At 31.5% G+C, this 7,970-nt stretch overlaps 1 long non-coding RNA gene across 1 annotated transcript; it reads left to right on the top strand.

The window, feature by feature from the left end:
• Positions 1-3,461: 3,461 nt before the first annotated feature.
• Positions 3,462-7,573, top strand: LOC136796835 (uncharacterized). Its single transcript, XR_010844599.1, has 3 exons — positions 3,462-3,600; positions 6,161-6,229; positions 7,371-7,573. It is a non-coding gene; the product is annotated as an uncharacterized lncRNA (long non-coding RNA).
• The last annotated feature ends 397 nt before the right edge of the window (positions 7,574-7,970 follow it).

The following is a 7,970-nucleotide window of genomic DNA, read 5'->3' as shown; positions in this document are numbered from 1 at the left end:
AATGAAAAATTAATGTTTTTTTAAGGTTTTGAAACCGCCGTCAGTTTTTATTCCCCCTACCTATACTTGACAGACTCATCAATTTTGACTATTAATTATACATAGTTTTCATTAAAGTAATAAAAAATTGGGATGAGATAACTGCCTTTTTTTCTTCCCGGCTCTTGTACTATAAAGTATTCCAACTATTTTGACAAGATTTTTCAACTTACCAGAGGTCTAAGGAGGATTCCCTGAAGTTTGTAGAAAACTCACTTCACTTGATAGTTTTTATTTAGTGGGTTCGCAGATTTTCGAATTCTCAAATTAATTAGGGAGAAGGATGATCCCCTCCTCCTAAAGATGTTGGGAAAACATCAATATTTTACAAACTGTATTGCTATGTATTAAGAATGCGGGCTTGAAAATAAATGTAAATATATCCATAGTATTTATTTATTTACATATAAGTACTTTTATTTATTGATAGATATTACAATCTGACACACAGTTGTGGGCTGTTGGTAATAGTGATGAATGATCACATTCATACTAAAATAAAGTAATTAAATAAATGAAAAAAAAAGAACATAAAAATAAATAAAATCTCTCTTAAAATGTCTACAAACAAAAGATAAAGAAAATTAATATAATCAAACAATGTATATGAAAAAATAATAATAAAAATAATGAAATCTCTAGTACACGAATAAAATATTTACACAATCGACCTGAGGATCCCTGAATCCACTATATCCTCCAGGTGTGGGGGTAGAGCAGAGCTCAAAGGATCCCAGCACATCCCTCTCGCCGCATTACTGGTAATGAGCCAGTGGAGGCTGAGCAAGTTCTTAGTATTAATAATAACTTATTACCAATTCAAGAGTATTTATTTCTTCATTCTTTTACAAAATGAAATCTGGATACAGCTTTCAGATTAGCCGATGGGACCGATATAGTTAGCGGTTCCGCACAAATAACATCTGTGGGATAGCTCCCGCCTTAAATTTCTGAGAATTTACCTCTGACCCATAAAGATAGCCGGATAAGATAAAAGAATTTTAAAATTTCAAAGGATGCAATGCCAGCTTGGTTTTCCAGAGAGGAGTCTTAGTCCCATTCGCTATAAGGCGATCATCTAATGAAAGGGCTTGAAAGAAATCCAAGGAGGTAGAAGGGATCAAACGGAACCGAAAGAAGGAGGTCTGGAAATAAGGGATCTGGAATTAGAGGACCTAGAGTACAGATCTATTAGAGGATTTGAAGACTGGCAGTAGGACAGTACAGTACGTCCTAGCAAGGGACAGTTGCAGTGTAGCAGATCAGAGAGGAAGAGGCCCAGCAGTGTACCAGTTAGGCCATGTTAGTGGAAACAGACCACAGCTAAGCAGATGCCATAACAAAAAAATTGCAATTCTCTTATCCATCCCTTTTTATCGTTAACAATAATAAAAAAAAAACTAAAATGTTTCTTAGATAATTGATTTTATTTTCACAAAATCAATTTTTAATGAAATCATCAAAAAGGATGTTGTCGTTGGCAAGATAATGAATGCTTGGTTTGTGTTTTTTTTAGATTCAATCATAAATCACCTTGGAACTCCTTATTAAATTTTTTACTCTGGCTACTCTTAATAGAATTTTCAGAACTGAAGATTGAATATTGACTATTTCAATAAAACTGCTGGTGGGAACATTTTGTAAATGATGGAAACGTAGTTGTAATCCTAATAGCTAACAACCTTAAAATATATTTTAATATTTTTTTTTATCTCAGAGATAATTTGAGAAAAGTTGGGAGTTGATGGCTGTCTGTCTTTATTTCTTTCCACCTTCACCAAAGTTTCAAGCATATTTAGAAGGTTATATGAATAGGTGTGGTACTAACGTATAATATTTCTCTTGTTAATAGTAGATATTTATTATTAGCGTATCATCAATCAGATTTTGATTTATTTGATATGTTTATGCTATTAAATTTATTTATCCTGATTACATATTTTATATTTCAATTCTAAAATGAATTTCCTCTTTATGGACTCTTGAATTCTGTATTTGAAACTGTTTTAGATAATAATGCATTGCACCTTATTATCCTATGCAGTATCATTCTTAGAAAAAATTATCATTTATTTTTGTATTCTTTTAAAGGCATCGAGACCCAAGTTATGACTTCCCAAAGGTCGACAAGTGGCTTATCCATGTCCAGGTGAGCCTTTATGCCAGTGTCGCTTGTAAACGTCTTCAGAGGATAAGTGTTCATGGCAGTTGAGTGAGTGTTTCAGCGTTTGTTTAAATCTAACTTTGCTTTAGATACATTACCTAAGCACTATCTTTAGTAGATAGTAGTAGCAGTAGTATAATATTGAAACAAGGACAAAGCAAAGTGGGGTAAAAAATTTTTTTAGAGAAAAAACAAAGTTAATATTTGTTTTTCACCACCGAAAAACCCTTGTATATAAATAACACAAATAATTCGTTTTCAATAACTTTGTCAAGATTTCACCAATCCACACTCTATTCTTAGGGAGGTTTTAGCCTCTTAAAACTACATAAAATACCACTAATCTCCAACCTTCGTGAACAAATTAAAACCAGAGATAAATAAAATGTTTAAGCTGTTTCTCTTTATTTGAAACTAGTTTTCCTCTCTTTAATGAGCATAAAAAATAAAAGAGATTGATATCATTTGAAAGATATAGAGCTTCAGCTATCCAATGATTGTTGTTTGGTTAAATTTGGATAAAATACTGAGGAGTTTTGAATGTTGGACATCGGCTGGAAAAAATAAATCATCCAAGAAAATTAAGTTCAAAAAATGTATATTTTTTTATTTGCAAAAAAAAATCGAATCTAAGTTTCTTAAATAATCCTAAAGAAGATACTGATTCGATTTTTTTCTATAAAAAAACTTTTTTTGACCTACTTTAATGTAAGCTACTCTTAGTTCTTGTTTTTTTTATGCATTTAAACTCATTGAATCTGATTAGTGATATTTTTAAATTATTTCACACATATAAAAACAAATTGATTTATATATAACATTTAACATTATAACAAATAACATTTAAATCAATGCAGAAAAAATAATGTAAAAGAATTCAAAAACTATATATTTTTTTTAGTTCTCGGCTCCTAGGGTGCATTAACAAGAACCCTTAGACACGTGTCTAATATCTTTTGACATAGTATCACCAAAAAAAGTTTCATTGATATTTGTGTTCCCACCTGCGTAGCATCCCCTTGTTCATAAGATTTAACTTCATGATAAGAATTTGTTTTTCTAGGAAATAACGTTTTTCAGGTAAACTATTGTAGTTTCAGAATAAAATAATTCTTTAAAATCAATACAATTAATTGTTTTTTTCAGGGAAAATTAATTGAACCTATTTTATGTGAGAGACTGGGCTTATGCTATTGATATCAGTGATTTTTATGAAGCTTAATTTTCTGAATGAGTATAATTTCTTTTTCAGTTACAAATATTCCGACCCAGCATGTTTGGCAGACACAGATAAGTTTTTTCATGATACTCGCTTACTATACTGTAATTTGAGTGGTAACTAGATATTGACAGCAACTATAACAATAGTAGTCCCAACATTCTAATTTCAATTTGAGGTATAAACTAGCATTAATTTATAACAATTGTGATTTTGTATAAATTAAAATATATCTCAAATGTAAATATGAAAAGATATCCAATGTTTATAATAAGCTATGATATATAGGGCGCCACGGAGGTATGCTATATCTATCAGTTGATTTACATAAATGTATGATATATTTTAAAGAATAGTAGGTCGTTCCCATAAGGAACCGATAGAAATATATATTGTTATAGAATACATAGATATATAAATATATAACAATTGCGGTTTCTGATACTCTCACCCGCCTTAGAAAAGGGGATAGCCAGAATAAATCCATATTTTTCCGCAAATATCGATATTCAAATTTAACTATCGACAACCTATGTTGAAAAAAAGTAAAATATTTCTATAAGAGTGGGTTCCACAACCACAAGTTAAAAATGAGCTGGTAGTACAAGCGCCCAAGAGGAGAAAAAAGGCAGTTATCTCACCCCAATTTTTGATTACTTTAATGAAAACTATGTATAATTACTAGTCAAAATTCATGAGTCTGCCAAGTATAGGTAGGGGCAATAAAAAATGGTGGCTGTTTCAAAGCGATAAAAAAAAATAATTTTTCATTCGGAGCTCTATATCTTAAAAAGTAGGAAAACACAAGAAAACCTAAGAGAACGTCATTTAAAGAAGAGTAAATTTGCTAAAATATGAGCTCTTATAGAGTTATTTACGTTAAATAGTTTTCGAAATATAGCTTTTTAAAAAGCAACATTTAATAAAAATGTTGTTTGGGACGTACTAAAAGATCAGTAGTCAGTGAATTTATTTTGAAAAATTTATATCTCAAAAACCATTTGACGTACAGATGTGTATTAGCACTCAAATTAAAGCTAGTTTAATGAGCTATAAAGTTGTTTATGATGTTTATCTTCCTAGGAGTAATAGTTTACATGAAATTTGCTAAAATAAATTGATTTATAGTTGTTCGGACAAATTTTGCATTTGCCAAATTTATATTCATATGTGAATAACATAAAAACTACTACCCCTACGAAGATGAGTGTCATAAACTACTTTATAGTAAGTTAAATTTTATTTATTTCGAGTGTTGCCAGACATGTGTGCGTCTTATGGATCTAGAGATATATTTTTTCAAAAATCCAACATTTTATTGGAACAACTATAAATTAACATTTTGTGAGTTTATTTTGTCAAATATCATAAAAACTACTACTCCTATAAAGATAAACATGATTAACTATTTTGTAGTAAATTTAACTAGCTTTAATTTAAGCGCTGGCAGACATGAGTACGTCCAATGGTTTCTAAAACAAGTTTTTCATAAATCAAATTTATTGTCCGAACAACTATAAATCAATTTATTTTAGCAAATATCATGAAAACTACTATTCCTACGAAGGTAAAGGTCATACCCTTCTTTATAGTCCATTAAACTAGCTTTAATTTGAGTGCTAATAGACATCTGTACGTCACATAGTTCCTGAGAAATAGATTTCGCTAAATAAATTAACTAACTACTAATCTTTCAGTAGATTTTTGAGAAATTTTGCTTTTTAAAAAGCTATATCTCGAGAACTATTGGACGTAAATAGCTCTTTTAGGGCTAATATTTCAGCAAATTTACTCTTCTTTAAATAATGTTATCTTAGATTTTTTAGTGTTGTTGGTAGTTTTTAAGATATTTTAACAGCTCCAAATGAAAAATCAATGTTTTTTAAGGTTTTGAAACAGCCGCCATTTTTAACCCCCCCTACCTATATAGACTCATCAATTTCGACTATTAATTATATAGTTTTTATTGAAGTAATCAAAAATTGGGGTGAGATAACTGCCTTTTTTTCTTTCCGGCTCTTGAACTATGGGAGAATTACCTCATTTCTACGTTTTTAGCCCCGAAGGTCCCTAAATCGGTTTAGTATACCTCATAATTTTTTCGAGTTTCTGCTCTCATAATTTATGTTGAATAGATCAGTCGTCCTTGCTTTCCATCGCTGAAATTATCGCGATCAAGACCTACACTTATGCAAAACATTTTTGACTTTAATGTTTGGAGGAAAAATCCCACAAATTCCTGAAAGAAGATTATTTCCCCAGAGGCTGCATATTCCAAACGTTCGATTGAAATAAGGAAATTAATGAAGGGGAGCAAGCGCCCACGGCCCGCCAACTGGCTCCGCCCACAGCCACCGCAGGAGGTTTTCAGTCTAGTTGATAACAATGTTTATAAATATTTAATTAATAATTAATAATCTGGATCAAGATAAACATTTAGGAAACGATAAATTAAAACTATAACAGCAAAAGAACCAAGACCCGAGATAAACTGTCTTCGTATCTGAACCACAGGAAGCAAATTGCCTGTAATAAAGACATGTTTATCAAAGAGTTAGGAATAAATAACGCATAAACATGTAGCCAATGTTCTTTCTTTTTTTCTTTGTAACAGTGCTACCAATGGGTGGCAACTCAATAAATTACCATGTCGTGTTTATAATAGGTTAATATAATTTATGTAATAGATGTATTCTGCTATTTACATTGTAATTCAGTTTATGTTTGTATTATTTCAGATTTCGGTTATCCTCATTCTTCACCCAGAGATATTGACATATGCTATTGAGGTGAAACATGAATTGGAGGTAACCCTTAGGATTAACAAGAAAATTGTAGTGATCTGCAATTGCCTGGGGGCACATTAAGCTGTTGTAGGAAGACCCAGGCATAGTTGTATATCCAACATGGTCACCTCTCTCCTGCTCTATGCTGTCACAGTTGGTGCATGATTCAGCATTTAATACCCATTTACCGTTGAACCCATCTCAAAATTTCGTACAACTGCATTTTGTACTGTCCTCCATAAGAAGTATGTGTGTGGTGCTCAGTATGCCACCAATAGAACATTGGCACTGAGGAGAATTGGGTCTCCAATAATATGGTTAAACTCCTTGCTAGGACCGAAAAATGATAGGATACCATCGCAAGAAGGTAACGATTCAGGGAAGTGGTGTAGAATGGCTAATGTTGGGTCCACATTCATCTAATCTTGGATGTACAGAGAAATCTGGAAGGTTTAGTACTACCTCACCGAGATCATGCCTTTTGAATCTGATAACATAAATTTAAGCTAGACGATTAACTACAATGTTCAGTGTCCTCACAAGTATAAGAGAGTTGCGACTAGATATTGTTTTCTCCTGTCTCCATTTGTGGGAGAGAGGAATGAGTTCCAGCAGTTTTGTGGATCAACACAGATCACTGATAAAATTGTCTGCTTAACACAAACTCATGCAGTAGTTTTGAATGGTATTTCAGTATCTGGCACCACAGACCACTAAGCAACTGAGGAAAGAGGAATGGTAGCCTAACAAAATGAGGTGGCACAAGCCAATCCCTCTCCACTATATAATACTAAATAGTGATCCTGTGGTGGGTGGGAAACTCTGGTTCCTAGGTGTAGGGAGATGGTTTTAGGGGATAACAATTCCACACATGTACTGGTTCAGGCCTAAGAGCTTTTTTTTTTAGATTTCCCTTTATCTTCTAAAAAATAAAATAAAAAAGGAAAATATACAATCTTAAGTGATTTAGTTATTTCCATTCTGTAGGTCTTTTATAAACTTTTATTTCCATTGAAATCTTAGGTTTGAATTTTTTATGATTCTTCTCCTCACCATATGTATATTTATATTTTATATATTATTTAATTAAAGTAATTATTGTTGTCAAGTAATAAACTTATCGCTGACATGTCTTGGAATGATAAACCTTTTGTACTTTTAGTGTGAGATTTGCTGTTTCTGATCTGGATTTATGTGAGCTTTTCTTCTACCCTGATCATGGCTCAACTGGTGAAGCATTGATTATGAGTTATTTATTGTCATTTAAGATACTTAAGTACTTATGTATACATTTTTCAATAATATTATTACAATTTGTTGGACAAATATTTTTATAAATAATTGTGTAGTATATATTCAAATTTTCCAAAGATTTTATTCCAAAAAAATATATATATATTGGAAGATTATTGATTGACCGTGTGAATAGATGAATGGAATATGGTCCGGGTGCGGTAAAAAAAAAACTCAAATAGTAGAATTATACTATTTTAAAATAGTATAATTCTGAAAGGAATATGGTCCGGGTGCGGTCAAAAAAACTCAAATAGTAGAATTATACTATTTTAAGTATAATTCTACTATTTGAGTTTTTTTGACCGCACCCGGACCATATTCCTTTCATCTTTACACACGGTCAATCAATAATCTTCCATTACTATTTTTTTGTTCTTTTTTGACCGCACCCGGACCATATTCCTTTCATCTTTACACACGGTCAATCAATAATCTTCCAGTATAATTCTACTATTTGAGTTTTTTT

Source organism: Halyomorpha halys, unplaced genomic scaffold, assembly GCF_000696795.3.
Source record: "Halyomorpha halys isolate HHAL.00 unplaced genomic scaffold, Hhal_1.1 Scaffold94.1, whole genome shotgun sequence".
NCBI lineage: Eukaryota > Metazoa > Arthropoda > Insecta > Hemiptera > Pentatomidae > Halyomorpha > Halyomorpha halys.
Note: the sequence above shows the minus strand (reverse complement) of the source record. Positions and strands in the feature narration are given on the sequence as shown.